Raw genomic sequence first — 16238 nt, 5'->3', positions numbered from 1 at the left:
GGATGCTGCTTGTTTGAAAAAAAAATCAAACAATATTGAAGGTGCGATACAAACACACCTCTGCACCAAACCTGCCTGCATCCCCCACCCTACCCCCGACCCACATAGGTCCCTTAATTGTCCTTTGAGAGGTAATTATAAATGATAGTTTTGAATGCTTCCTTCCAGGCTGTTTCCACACATTTATGTTATCTGTCTGTGCTGTGGCTGGAGTGCATAATTCTCACTTCATAGAAATGGGGAGAATGTAAGAACTGTATGAAAAATACTTTTAGAGGAGATGAAAGAAGAAAAGCAACAGTAACAGAACATAAGCTGTTTTATGTATGTTAATGAATTGATTCTTCACAATAGCCCGTGAAGCACATGTTATTTACAGTTTCTATAACAGTGAAGTACAGCTCAGGCTAAGACTCCCTCAAGGTTACATTGTCAGCAAAAGGCAGAGCTGGAATTCAATCAAATTCTGTTTTATTCCAGTACTTCAAATTCAGCAGTTACACTACGCTCTCTCTCAATTTCTCTTTTTCTTTGGGATTGTTATTTATTTATTTTTTTGGACAACAGGAAATTGTCAAAAGATAAAAGTCATTCCATATTTATGAAATATTTTGGTACAACAGGTGAGCCACTTGACTTTAGGACCTTATTGTTCTATGGTTTAGGCAATATATTCTACAATTCCCACTATGTCAGTGCTTTAGCATTTTTAGGGATTTTGATATTCAGATCCAGGTAGACCCTGGCTGATAAGCACCACTGTCTGAACACAGCAAAGAAACAACTTGATTCTAGAATGTTTATACACACAATGCTGATCATTCACAATCAGGGTCTCCCTCTGGTCAGTCTTTTCTGGCTCTGCATAGCACCTTACAGCTTTGGTTACCCGCACAGAGGCCTTGGCGCTCTCTTGGTGGAGGCATGCTCCTTAATGAAGAGTGGAAGTTAATCTTTTCTCCCTGAGCTTGAGCCTGCAGCATGTGGCTGAGAATAAAGTATCTTGTCCATTGCAAGCTTGTAGAGGCAGAGCCCTTTCCCATATACCATGTTGTGTTCAAATCCATTAACAGAATATACATCATCATTTGGTTAGTTCCTCTATATGTTTCTAAATGAAATACTCGGTCATTTATCAGCTATGAAACAATCCTGTCTGGATTGTTTCAGTAATGTTCCAATTTTGTGAAAAAGTAATAAATACTTTCAAAATTACCAAGAGAAAGGACAAACATGAATATTTAGGGTAGATGAGGGAAAGGCACATATACTTTTATTAATTTAGTTAGAGATATTTCTCTCACCTAATACGTATATACGATAACGGTTTCTGAGGGCAGGGGAAACAGGATGGGGAGAGAAAGAGGATATGGAAAAAATTTTTCAGAGAAATTTTGACTATATTATGAATTAAAAGTATAACTGCAACATATCTAAAATACATACATTTATAATTTTGCCTACATAGTTTTCAGAATTATTATAAATTTTAAATAATTTATATTATAATAAAGTTAAACTGAGTACTAGAACACTTAAAAACACACAATCTATGTGATTAATAAAAACTATAATTCAACATCATTTTGTTTTTCTTTTCAATCATTTGCTGCTGATGGAAAAGAGTAAGAGTTCTTTTATTGTGTGTGTTATATATTTTTTTGACAATTGGTTGTAGTTATACAAACTATTGAATAAAAGCATTTCAATCTTAGTTCATAAAGTGCTCAAAGTTTAAAAAATAGCATGTGCTTTCTCATAACTAATATACTCATACTTTGTACTTAAACTTTCTCTGGTGAAATATTTAGTGGATTATTTCTTATTCATTTTTTCTTTGAGCAACATATAACCTCTCATTCGAATAAGGTCTTACGGAAATGTCCAAAAGGAACAAATGTGTAAAATATCAAATGAAGTCCTGTAGGCAATGCATAATTCATACTTTATTTTAAAAACTTAGAGATTTATTTGTTGGCTCAAAATGGTATTTTTCTTTTCAGACCAGTGAACCCCAAAATTATTTTTAAAACAATTTAGCACCTTTCTCCTCTGTTTCTAATTACAAAGTTCTTTCTCTATAAATTACAGTGAATTGATATTTAGCACATGCATATATAATCTCTATACTACGTGTGTACCTTCTTCCTCATCTAGCAAATGCTTTCCACGCCTGAATATGCGAACAGGTGCACTTTCAAAAAACAATAAGCAGGCTTTTTCCTATGGAAGCAACTCACTTTCCCTCTTTTATTTCATTTCTCCACATACCAAAATATGTTAAACATTGACATTTTAGGAAACAAAAGAAACAATAATACATACCTAGGCTTATAATTTTCTAACTGTTTGATCATTTTTTATTCTGGGACTTCTTTGATTAAGTCACAATCAATTAATAATCATTGACACATATTCCTTCTTACTATAAGAATCACTGGAGTATGTAAAAATAAACAAACAAAAACCAAACCAAAACAAACAAACAAAAAACCAAAACAAAGAACCCTACCATAGAGCATATATTTACCTTAGTATTTAGTTGGGTAGACCAATTTTTCCCTTGGCTTACACTTTTTACTAGGCTGTTGGCTAATTTCACTTTCTCAGTGAGGGTTACCCTGACCACTCTATTTAAAATTGTCGCTCTTCCATTCTATTCCTTGTACCTTGCTTTTATTTATGTCTTAACACTTAGTGACATCCTACATGCCAATTCATGTAAAAATCTATGTTTAGTACATTGATATGTCCCAAGAATCTAGAACAGTGCCAGGCATAGAACTTACTGTTACTAAATATTTGCTGAATCTTCATTTCACCAGTGAGAAAACTGAGGCATAGAGGGGTCAGCCAGTTTACCCAGAGTAATGCTACATGGAAGATGCTACCTGGTTCCAAAATCTCAGCCGCTGCGTGCTGCGTGATTGCACTTCCTGTCCTTGGGAGGACAGATGTTTGCCTAAGTAGCCTCGTGCTCTGTGGCTCTCACTCCCCACTGGGACAAACAACATTTTTCATCATCACGGCACAATATTAAGAACAGACTAGATGAATGCTGGGTTTTGAGGAAAACCAATTCTGAGGAAAAAGTGTTCCTTAAGAAAAGAAATCGAAGTTTTCTTTGAAGCCCATTAGTGGAGTACTTAGCATATTTCACAACTATAATGGATTTTTTAACACCCTCTCTGTTATGTGCTACATTGTGTCCCCCCAAATTTCATATGTTGAAGTCTTTAACCGCCAGTACCTAGTATTTGGAGATAGGACCTTTAAAGAGTGAATTAAAGTAAAATGAGGTCAATGGGTGGGCCCCAATCCAATCTGATTGTGTCCTTAAGATGAGGAGAGTAGGTCACAGACACACAGAGAGAAGACCATGTGAGGATATAAGGAGATGACAGCTGTCGGGTTACAGCAATAGCTATGCCAATCATCTGGTTAGGACCACGGTCAAAATCCTGCCGACATAGCCACTTGTTTTGCTAATTGACTACGCCAATTGTATGGTTAGGCAATTGTATTGTTAAAGCAATTCATAACTAAAGCCAAAATGTTTTGTTATTTTAGTTACACTAAGTTTTCCATTTGTATTGTAAGGGCTAGGGCTCAGGGCCCATAGATCCTTCAAACACAGGCCAGGTCACAGACCCCTAATAAGCAGGTCCACACTAGGAACTGGGAAAGATTATGGGAGCTGTAGGCAGATAACAGGAACTTCATCTTCAGCTTCTTCAGCAATGGCAGCAGCAGTAGCAGCAGTAGCAGCAGAAGCAGCAGTGGTGGTGGCCTTTTGGGGCATCCTGGGGTACCGGCAGCAACAGCCTCCAGCAGCAGTAGAGCATTCCAGAGCAGGGGCTCCATGGATCAGAACCACTCATCCTTTATACTTAAGTCCAATAACCCAGGACACCTGGGTGCACATGAGCATCTACATCAGACAATAGCCAAGGAACACCTGGGTGCACGTGAATATTTACATCAAATGCTCGGTGAGATTCTGTACATCTGAGGGTCCCTGACCACTTTCCTGTGTTTTCCCTGCAAGCCATCTGCAACCCAAGGAGAGAGGCCTTGGAAGAAACCAAACCTGCTGACACCTTGATCTTGAACTTCTAATCTCCAGAACTGTGAGAAAATAAATTTCTGTTGTTAAAACCACCTAATCTGCGGTATTCTTTTATAGCTGCCTTAGCAAATTAATCATGACATAAAATAGTAATTTTATCCAGAAAAGAACTGAAAAGAGAAAACTTTCTTTTCTTGATATTTGTGTGTGTATAGCCAGTAATTAAAATAAATTTAAAAAATGCAAAAGCAACAAATTAACCAAATCAATGTGTATTTTGGGGGGAAAAAAAGAGGGAGAAATGCTCTCAAAAAGAGTGAACTCTATGGCTCAGAGGGTTTTTTTGCACAAAGAATGCCAGAATTGAATTTACTAAAGTTGCCTTATTTTCTTTAGGATTGGCACACTATTATTTATTTCAAATCTACTATTTAAACATAGGAATGTATAACACCACAGGGGTTAGAGACACAGCTCCACCCAGAAATAGTTCAATTGACTCGAAACCATTAGGAGCCTGCTTTCAAAGCAAATTTGTGCAGCCCAATTCATGTGTCTAAATTATTTAGAGTTTAGACAAATAAATAACCTTTCTGAGGAGGGATATATTGTCATTGCTATTGTTTAAAATTTCCAGTACATTGTGATGGATAAAAAGGCCAGCTTTTGGTTAATATTCTGTTTAACTTTTTCTATAGACAATGCAGCCCTTATTGCTGAATTGCCTCCCACGCTGCCCCAACCCTCTTTTATTTTTAACCATATCTTGTGTCTGTCTAAACAGTAACATTTCCCATTCACATATATCTGAAGTAATTTTTAAATAAAACTCGCTTTGTCTACACAGTACATCACAGGTTTTACCAACATAGAAATGATGATGCAGTGGCTTGAATACTGGAAAAGCGAATAATAGTTCCTTTTGGTTCTGTAGCAATATGGCCTGTTTTTTCATGGAGTTATTTTTTCCTAAGTAATTTTGAAAATTGCTAGGTGTTGACACAGGCCTGTGATTCAGTCCTGTTTGGACCCAGTGGATATTGGCTTGAGAGAAATGTGTCGTGCAAAGAACTCTGTTCGAAGCTCTCCTTCCTAGCTGCATGGCAGGTGCATGCTATTGTTGCCTTTTGTCTGTGTAGGAGATTCTTAGATGCCACATGCATTCCCTCTTATCCCGCTCACAGGAATTTTCGGAAGGCACTTTGAAGTAACAGAGAAGGCTTCCTGATTCTGTGTCATGCTCAATTAAAAGGCAGAGAGGTTGAGAAGACGAAAAACAAAGTTGAATTGATGATAAAATGCTACAGTGCTAAAATACCTACATGTGCTAGGTATCGCTCTAAGTTAAATATATTTAACATTTGTCACAGCAATATGAGACAGATACCATTACTACCACCATTATACAAATGCGGAAGTGGAAACACAGAGCTGTAAAGTAATTTGCCCAAGTACATAGCTAACAGGTGGCTAAACCAGAATTTGAAACCAAGCCATCTGTCTTCAGAACTTGTGCTGTCAGCCTCTAAGCTATGCAGCCTGTCATCCACACATAGCCATTGCCCCTCAAAACCATACACTGGTCTAATGACTAAGTTGGGATGGGTTCTCGAATCCTGCACAAATTTCCCTTGACCTTTTTGTTAACGATTTATTTTTTTGGTGCTCGGTCCAGCTCACTGTTCCCCACTTTCCATCTGCTGTAACCTGTCCTCTTCTTTTTGGAAACAATCCTCTTCTATAGTCTGTGTCCTGTCCTGTCATCTGGTCTTCATTGGGGCCACCCATCTGTCAAGTGTAATACCTGTCTGACTTTGAATAGAGAAGGACCAACAGTTATTAGATTGTTTGGGAGTTTGGGTGGATAAACCCCTTCAATATAGTTAGGTGTTTTTTTAAAAAATAAGGTAGGAGAAAGATGCCAGATGTTTTGAGGAGATTAACAATGTTGTTGGGGACATTTAAACCCAACACAAGTTGTGCTAGAATTGAATCTTGACTCTCTTAAAGATTCGTTTATTTCTTCTTTATTCCCAAGAACACCAAATCTATATTTTCTTTTCTTTCCTTGACACCTCTAAACCTAATCTGCTCTCACATAGGATTTTCTAGTCTTTTGATGAGTTAATTTAAATATACCTGTGTTATTTTTTCTTGTCAATTATTCTGGAAATAAAAGGAAAAAAGCACTTTTTTTTTTTTTTTTTAATCTTTCCATCTGAGAAAGAAAGGGAAAAGAGAAGAACGCTAAAATATCAGGATGGTATAGTTCACAGTTAGGGAAAAGGAGGGGTGTAAGAAAGTATATAAGGAATGAGAGGCAACGTCATGCTCCCCAGGCCAAAAGTGACACTTTCAAGTAGAAGGAGTTGCTCTAGTGTCAAGCGTCCATAGTTGCAAAGTAATTTAAAAACTCTTAGAGTTGAAACAACTATATGGAATGGCTTTAAATACTTGCACAATTAGAGCGGGGAGTAATCAGAATAAGATTTTAGTTTTATTTCTCTGTTATGAACTCTCTACTGTGCTTCTTTAGAAATGCATTTTATTAAAATACGGACAAATTGAGTAGTTTTATGCAGTGTAGCTGAATGAATTTTTTAAAATATTTTGTAATTCTTTGAGATAACACGAAATGTCAGATTGCCAAATCAGATTCACAGGAATCAGAGATCTTAACCAGCACTAAATTCTATTAATGCAAAGAATACTGGCAATCACAAGGCACAGGCCAAACATGGAGACTTTGAGGTCATCAACAAAGCTCCTTGTTCCTTTCTCCCACAATAAAATGTCTTCTGTTTCAAATTCAACCTATGAGGTTGTAAGCAACACATGTTGGCGTGAGCAGGACTGAGGCCATGTTGGGACCTAAAACCACATGGGCTCTAAAAGATTTTTTAAAGATACAAGTTTTTTGTTTGTTTGTTTTTCTTTTCTTGGCATGTATTTCTCTCAGTTCCCTTTTTTCTCATGGTTATTTCATATTTTGAACCTTGGTTATGGGGAAAGATGACATTTTTAGATGAGTGTAAAGTCGTTTTCCAGCCAGCCTGGAGCTGCAGACTTGCACATACTATCCAGACACTGGGAAACCAAGAAAGACATCATCAGTAAAGCCATGCTGATTCTGCCCCTCCAGCAGGACCATGAGATAACAGCAAGGACAAGACCAGAAACAAGACAGAGTCTTGGCAAGACTTTGCATGTGAGACCTTGCAGGAAGCCCTTGCCCCTTGGTGCTCATGTGCCCCCTCTCCCCTGTTTTTCATTTTCCCATGTTCTCTCACCCCTGTCCCAAAACCCCACAGTAAATATAAGTCTTTCAGAGAGGACTTTAGTCTGGCCATTCTTCAGGTTTACTGGAGAGATGGATTTGCCTAACATCTCCCCTCAGGTCACACCAGTATTCTGAATAAAAGCTGACTTTCATTTTCACCAATATTGAACTTTTTTTTGTTCGATTTTTGTCTGGGGCAGGCAGCCACACCTGTATGCCCCGTATCAAATTTTGGAGAGCAGCAGCCAGGAGCTGAGTGGCCCACATAACATATATGTGGGAGCAAAAGATACTTGAAGGATATTGTGATGGTTAATTTTATGTGTCAATTTGACATGGGGTGCTCAGATAGTACATCAAATAATACTCTTCGTGTTTCTGTGAGGATGTTTCTGGATGAGATTAACATTTGAATCAGGAGACTGAGTAAGGCAGCTTGCCCTCCCCAGTGTGGGTTATCTTATTCAATCAGTTGCAGGCCTGAATAAAATGAAAAAGGCTGACAACCCCTCCCTGGCACAATTAAGAGACAATTCATCCTGTCTTACTGCCTTTGAGCGTAGCTGTTTGTTTATTCCTGACTCATTGAAGCTTGATCCCCATTTTAACAATGTTAAGAAGGTGGGAAATCCAACTATGGTATTTGAAAGGTGGGCCCTTTAAGAGGTGAATGGATCCTGAGGATTATGCTGTCATGAGTAGATTAATCCATTCATGGAGGAATGGGTTATCATGAGTGTGAACTAGTGGTTTTATAAGGAGAGCAAGTGAGCACATTAACAAGTGCCCTTGCCATTCTCACCATGTGATACTCTGCATTGCCACAGGACTCTGAAGAGAGTCTCCACAAAGAAGACCCTCACCAAATGTGCTCCATGGACCTTGGATTTTCCAGCCTCTAAAACTGTAAAAAACAAATTGTATTTCTTTATAAATTATCCAGTTTCAAATATTTGGTATAAGCAGCAGAAAATGGACTAATACACAGACTAACACAGGTGCGAAGGAAATCATATCAAAAATGGAACATCTCTCTTTTGTATCCCACTTATTGCATCGCTTATGTGACATTTTCTAGTGAACTATGCTCCTAAATTTATACAATTGAAGTTTATTCAGCAGGTATAACCTGCTAAAACTTTGTACTGATAAGACTTTTCCATTACCTCCATTATCTTTTTTTGCTACTAAATACCATTAGTGTGTTTACCAAGAGCTCTAGAGTGCATGTTCAAAAAGGAATATGCCTCGGTCAGCTCTTTCCTTCTGTGTGTGCCTGGTAAAGGGAGAAAATAGGTTACAGAACTGCAGCTAACCTTTTCTTCCCAGTTTTTCATTACATGGAAAGAGAAGAGAAGCCCTGGTTAAAAATGGTGCTTAGATAATAGAGGAGTGGCACACACTGGGCATGCACAACCTTTTCTAATGTAGGAAAGTTTGCATGGCAGTTCCCAGATGAAGTGATAGTTCAGTCAACTCTTAATCTGGACTGTGACTAGTTTAAGAAAAGAGGCATCATGGTACTTGGAGAATTGCTTTACAGAGTGATGGTTCTCTATGTGTTTGCAGAAGCATGTAGGGTACAAGAAAAGGAGTCCTCAGAGAAGGTCCCTGAAAAGCTAGAGATACCACAAAAGTGCTGAGCACTGAATGGGGCATCTTCCTTTGGGGCAATTCTGTTACTTTCAATTTACATCTTATGCCCCGGAGAGCTATGTGTACATATGAATAGAGAGAAATAGAAGTATCTGGCTAAAGAAGCATCTTAGCTTTATTTTAGGCTACTGAATCAAGAGCAATACATATTAGCTGATAAATGAATGCACAGCATCTTCTCTCCAGCACACACCCACACCCAAACACACACACACACACACACAAACACACACGCACACACACACACACACACACACACGCACACACACACCACACAACTTTCACCATGTGTATATGTCAGTGATTAAGCAGAGTTACTACTCCCGGCAAAGTGGGTAGAGGATAAGATTTTCCAGCTTCTTCCAATATGGTTTAATTATACAGACTTTCCCCAAATATTGTAATATCAGATGTCAAATCTCTTGGCATCACAAGAAACAGAATCCTACATATTGCTTTTGGCAGCCTATTAGTGGGCAAGAAATTTATGTGAAGAAAGAGTCTTTTCAAACAGGATAGCTCTCTTATGACTCACACATTTCAGTTAGTTACTTTCTACTTTAATGTTTATATTGTGAGAATCTTTTTTATGTTGTGAAAGAAATAGATGCTCTACTTTTAAGGGCTATGCAATACCTTTTATGATGTTAGTGTGTGCATGAAAATGATAGAAATTTGTAGAAATAAAAGGTCCTAGTAGAGAGTAAAACATTTTAAATGCTGCATCTTTTTGTTTTGTTTTGCTTTCACAAAGTATTGATTTAAGCAAAAGATTCCCTCCCCTATAAAATGTCAGTACACAGAAATATATTGATCATAAGTGGTACTTGACATAGAACTCTATCGTACATGATTTTTTAATATAAGAATGTATACAAGTGGAGAAGTTTATGCAAAATTTACATTTCTAATGCTTCTTAGAATTAAAATTAGAAAACATCTACCTTTGGTAAAGACATAGTCTTTCTTTTATGTGCAAGTACCACTAAATGCTTATTCTTTTTCTTTAGCAGGGAGTAAAATTTTAGGCTTTATAGACATGCACCAAGTGTTTTAATATCAGTTTCTATCTGGTAGCCCAAGACTCTGACTTCCACTTATACAGACACCAGTGGGCAGAGCACAAACTTTGGACAGAACCACATTTGCTTGTCAGCTCAAAAATGTTCTTTCTCTACTGTAGAAAATTTGCTTAATTTCTCTAATTCACTGTTTCCTAGTAATTAAAATAGCTTACTCAAATTTTTGAGATAGAAAGAAATATATGAAAGCAGCTAGTCATTTCTAATCGTATATTCGATAGTGGTAATACATGCTAATTACTATTATCAATGGTGTCCTATATTTTAGTATCTAATGTACAATGAATGTGTTTTATAAAATTAAATGAAAATAAACAAGAATATATATATATGTAAATATATATTTAAAGGATATATTTATAACCTTTTGGGCAGCAAATAGTACCTTATCAATACATTAAAGTTTCGTCCCTACTTTCCATTTTAAAAATAAAGGTTTTCATGCCAGGTCACCTTCACAAGGCTTTCATTTATTATAATTTAGCATTTATACTTGGAAAATGATATTAATTCCATTTAAAAGTGAATTCTGTTTCAGAGGTGAGAAATCTGATACCTCTGGAAATAGCTTGCTGAGCTCAAGATATAACTAATATTGTTAAACACATCTACAAATTGTGCCTCTAATATCAACCAAAAACTGTGACTCATCATGTTAAAAGTGCCATATTTTCAAAAAGGCAGTATTAAAAAAATCATCTTACATTGATTGAAAAATTATCACATGATTTTAAGGAATGTTGAAGATCTTGATCTTCTTACTTATAATAATATAATCACTAGAAACAATCCAGTTAACCTTTTCTCTATGTAGAGTCTGGATTTTCTGTTGAAAAGGTCTTGTGAGTAAAACATCTATGCCTGAGATCATTCTTCCTTGTTTGGCATATTCTAGAGAAAAAAGAAAAATTCAAGTAAATGTGTCCATTATAGTTGATTTACTAATAATTCTAAAATCATTTGTTATACTTCATGTACATGTATAAGCATATTTTTACTTTTACAAAAAGCAAATAAAAATGGGGGTAAACCTCTGCTTCCATTAAATAATTTTACATGTTTGTTATACAGGAAATATTTATTACATAAATTCAAAATATTCAAACTAAGAAACACTAATATACTGTCAACTGTAAGTTTGCCAGAAGAACCATTAATAAAATAAAACATGTTCATGAGTAAATATTTTAACATGTTTTTCTAAAAATGATCAATATTTTACTAACCTGATCTATAAGTTTAACATCATAAGCCTATCACATTATTAGAAATAAACAATATTTGGGGGAAAGGGCACTTGGCATCTATGTGACTCTGATATTAATATCATTAAAATGTAACCACAAATTTTGAAATGCTAAAGCAAGGTCTTCTAGCTAATGCCCCAAAGAGACAAAGTTCTTTGACTGTAAAGTGCTATTAGAAATTCATTAAAATTGCTGACAGAGTTTTCACTGAGATGATTTGAAGAATAATATAACAACTGGGCTAAGATCTACATAAATGAAAATTATAACTGCTCCATATACTGCAGTTACAAGCGGGTAAATACTTCAGGCTCACAAGATTTCAAAATCAAGCAGCGTTTGACTTTCATTACGCTGTAGTTTCTTCAATTTATCATCAGAATTACTGTCTGTTAAGATTTAATAATGAATGAATGCAACACAATTGTCTATAGTTCTCAGTGTACCTATAATGCACTGATGATTTTAATACTTTGAATAAAAACAGAATGGCTGAGTCTCCTTCTTACATTTTGTAGACTGGAGCCATTTAGCTCTATATCATGTCAAAAAGCATATGCCAGATCCAATTTTTTCTAAAATATTTATGGTTTCAGCAACAACAACAAAAAGAAGAAAATGAAAGAAAGAAAAGAGATTACCAAGGTGTAAGAGTAAGGGAGATTTTTTTTTTTCCAGATGTAAAAAGTTGAACTTACTAATTATCACACAAGAAAGATTTTGTTGATTCCCTGTAATTACTCTACTGCAGTCCATGTGATAGCTATATCAGATTTAACAAACCAGAATTTTTAAAAAATTTACATCACCTAATTAATTGTTTATTATTAACATAATTCAGGATTAGTGACTCAGTACATTGATGGAAAATGCTTAGCAAGCGAAGTAAAAGTTGCATTTGAAATTAAGGCTATTTTCCCTTAATAGACTGCAAGACTAAGTCTTTCAAATACAACTTTGGTAATGTGGATCTACCTGGATGCGCATTAGAATCACCTGCAGCAGGTAGGGTATGGGAGAAATTTTAAAAATATTTCAATATCTAAGCCCCACCTCAATTAAATCAGATTTTTGAAGGTGAAGCCCTGGTTTCAGTTATTCATTTATTGTTATTTTTTTAAATCCCATGTAATTTTAAAGTGCAGTAGGATCAGTAAACATTGATTAGTGAATAAAATCAATTCTAAGCAAATTTAGTTATGTGGATGGAAAAGATCAGAAACTGGAGGTGCTATGGTTAGTATGTTTTAATCAACATATTGTCCCACAGATATATAGATAAAATATTTTGAATATTATAGCAAGCAGGAAAGAACAGATTGTTAAGATAAATATTACAAAGACAATAAAGGATTCTTTTACTTTCATTTCTTCTATATTTGAGTCATCCACACCCTTTTTGCATTTGAAGATTTGGGCTGTTATGAAAGTAAATTTCTCATAGAATGTAGAATAATAAATCTGTAACGTAGAATTGTAGCTTTAAACTCAAATAAATTTGGCCCAGTGTTCATTTTTTTCTTTCCCCTTTTCTTTCTCTTTAGAAATAAATATGAGAAGTTTTCAAAAAGTTCATGGAAAGATTTGTATTACCTTTTAATTTTCCCACAACCTTTTTGAAGTAATCTAGTATCTAATTCTAATAAATAGCTCATAGTAGGAAGGATTTAATGTAAGGAGGAAATTCACATGCGTTAAAGGCCTACCATGGTCTGTGCACAGGTATTGTGACTAAAGCTTTATGTTAAAACAGAGAATGTCTGCAGTTGGCATGAGTTTATATATGAGATAAAACATCACTTAAGTATTCTCCTAAGAGTTGAGGATAAAGTGAAAAGTCTCATGAATTACGTGTTTCATAGGATTTAAAGATTCTTTTGATGGCAGGACACACACACTGACACAGATAGAGATGAAAGGCAGAGAAGTCTTCATTACTCCCAACTCCAGACAGAGAAGGCAGCCACACCACACAGCAGGGTGCACATGGAGACATGGTCAGAGCAAGCTGCAGCTCTTCAGACCAGTTATGTATGAACAGCAGGGTGGGGTCTAGGTTTCCTGGGCTCCCTGTGGATTAGAAAATTAAATAATTTCATGGGCTCTGGGGCAATGAGGCTGTCTCTATTTGTATGGTACCTGACCCCAGGGAATGGGACCCTAATTAAGAGAGTGTATGCATAGAGTTCCCTTGAGAGCAGGAGCCTGATAAGGGCAGTGATTGGTGGTAGGGGCTTAGCAGACTGTGAAGGGGAATTGAGAGATTTTAGCCATGACTTCAAAACTGGGTCAAGATAGCACTTGTGAGATATTTTATTAAAATTGACCTCTTGGTGTCTTGCCATCAGTTTTGAGCTTGGTTATTTGGGGTAATTGAGTGGTCTGGATAGTAGAGGAGAATTCCAGGGCGTAGAGCATGAGTTTCCCTAAGGAGCAGGGAAACTATTATATAATGACAGTAAAAAGGAAGAAACGAAGCAGAAGCACGAGGAGTTGCCATAGAGCTGCTTGTAGCATGTTCCACTTGTTAGCAGTCAAGTGTGGGAATAAACCAATCATGTCAGGATGTTCAGTAATATTTTAGTGGAATTACGAAGCGCGCTAAATGTGTGGGTTATGTTTATTATGGTGACAATTCCTTGATTAATAAATAATTAAGTGCCAATTTATTGTCAAAAACCATTTTGGTCAGGTTCTCTGGCCTTGATTAAGCAGGCCTAACATGTGTTGTACTTTAGAAATATAAGGTACTAAAGTTTTTGATTGCTGGATTGAGAGATGGTCCCTGTGGCAATTCCAGCAATCCCAAAGTGGTAGGGAGTCTCAATAGTATATGATGGGTCTTCGAAAAGTTCATGGAATGATTCTATTATCTTTTAATTCGTCTTTTCACAAACACTTTGAAGTACCTTCATATATATGAGTGCAGCACATCAATAATGTTTGTGCAGGGTGGGCAGAAGTATTAACATTTATATAAACAAGAAGGTCAAGGTCAAGATAGGCCAGAATGCAGCAATGTGGGTTGCATCTTAGGAGTAGTGGAAGAGCAAGGCAGAAGCATGAGCACCCTCGTTTATTGTGCCACAAAATAGCCCTGTATATTATTTTAGATTGCAAAGTTGTACCTTGCTTATCACACCTTAGGTAAATGGGGATTACTAAAGGACAGAATTGGAGAAGACAGTGGTTTGTGTTGTGCATTTAGCAGGAGTGTGGAGTCCTCCATCAGTAGCTATGTGCTATGTACTGAGAGAACATGAGAGGAGTTGCCACTTGCCCTCAGAGGTCACCCCAGATATTGGGGAGGTAGCAGTTTGAATGAAGTTTTAATTTTCTAGTATTTTCTCTGTCTGGGACAGAAATCAGCTGGATACAAATGTGGTATGGGATATGTGGAGGCATTCTTCCATTGCACATCATGCCTGCTCTTTCACAGTACTATATTTGATAGCTTTGTGATCATCTGTGTATATTTCTACTGGCTTCCCTACTCTGTGAGCACCTTGCACCTTTATTCAGCTTTGTCTTCTCAATACTTAGAACAATAGCTATTAAAGAGTTGATATGCATTTGATTCTCCAAGTAAAATCTCTAAAATACCATTCCTCTTTACTACCTAGTTCTGAAGAGGTTGAAAAACAAAACGAAGATCAAGGTTAAGGCCAAAATAATTACCTTAATTACCAAAAAAGTTCAAGTTGCTGGATGCTTATATGTGCTAACAAATGGACTTACCAATGCCAAACTCCTAAATGAGAAGAGACATACCCGCTCAGTCAGAGGAAACACTGGATTGGGCCAGATCTCTGTAAACTTACAGTGTCGAGGCTGACGTTACACTAATTGAACTTCATTCACAGAGTAAAAAGATCATGAAAGGGAATAAGCATTCTCTATTAACAGGGCTCAAAAATCATGTTGTATAATTGAAAACAAAACAGTGACACTTGCTTTGAAGAAAAAGAGAAGAGGGGGAAGAGAAACAAGTTACTGCAAAAGAATGATATAGAATATCATCAACATTTCATCCCAATAAGTACTATTTAAAATATGTATTAATATATTAAATATTAATTTCCTAAAATGACTTTCATTCCCTTCGTAAATTGAATTTCTTCAGTGGTCACTGATGGATAGCAAATGTAACCTTCTAGCAGGCTTATGCTTAATTAATTTTAGGCTTCACTGTTTTATTTTTTGTTATCCCTCCCAACAAATGTCTTTGGTTTCTGTGGACCAGTAGGGAATTCTGTTAACAACAAATTAGTTACAAGAGCCTAAAATTATGGACAAAGCAACTTACAAGTTGCTTAGCAACAATCTAGTATATTAAAGCTTAATTTTGGACCAGTTAACCCTGAAGGAACTGCAGAATTAATTCTTCTTATTGCAATATCTTTAACAGGTTACCAATTCATATCTAAAACATTTTCTTTCTCTCTCAGTAATTCATCTTTCATAGCTTCTCTCAAGCATCAAATTGTTATTTTTATAATGTTTCTCAGTTAAGAAAAAAATAAAAACTTTATTTGAGATTGTAACTAACCAAAACATTTGAGTAAAATTTTCTCAGCTTTGAAAAACATATTTTAAAATACAACCATTTTCTATTGATGCATCTCACAGTTGGAGAGGATGTCAAGATATAGTTTACTGAAGGCTATTTTTACATTATTTCCAGCACAACCACAACGTTAACATCCTACGTGAATACTTCTATGTTCTGAAAAATTCTCCTCCACTTTTTTGCCAACTGGGGGGATATTGCTCAGCAAACCGTGTGAAGTTAGAGACATTTGTCCAAACCCACTATTTTAGCTGCCAAAACTGCATCTACTAGAACAAATTCTTCCTTTCTTCTCTTCAAATGATGGCAACCAAAAAAGGTTTCTACTTTCTTT

The sequence above is a fragment of the Cynocephalus volans genome, chromosome 9, assembly GCF_027409185.1.
Source record: "Cynocephalus volans isolate mCynVol1 chromosome 9, mCynVol1.pri, whole genome shotgun sequence".
NCBI lineage: Eukaryota > Metazoa > Chordata > Mammalia > Dermoptera > Cynocephalidae > Cynocephalus > Cynocephalus volans.
This window is presented reverse-complemented; position numbering follows the sequence as displayed.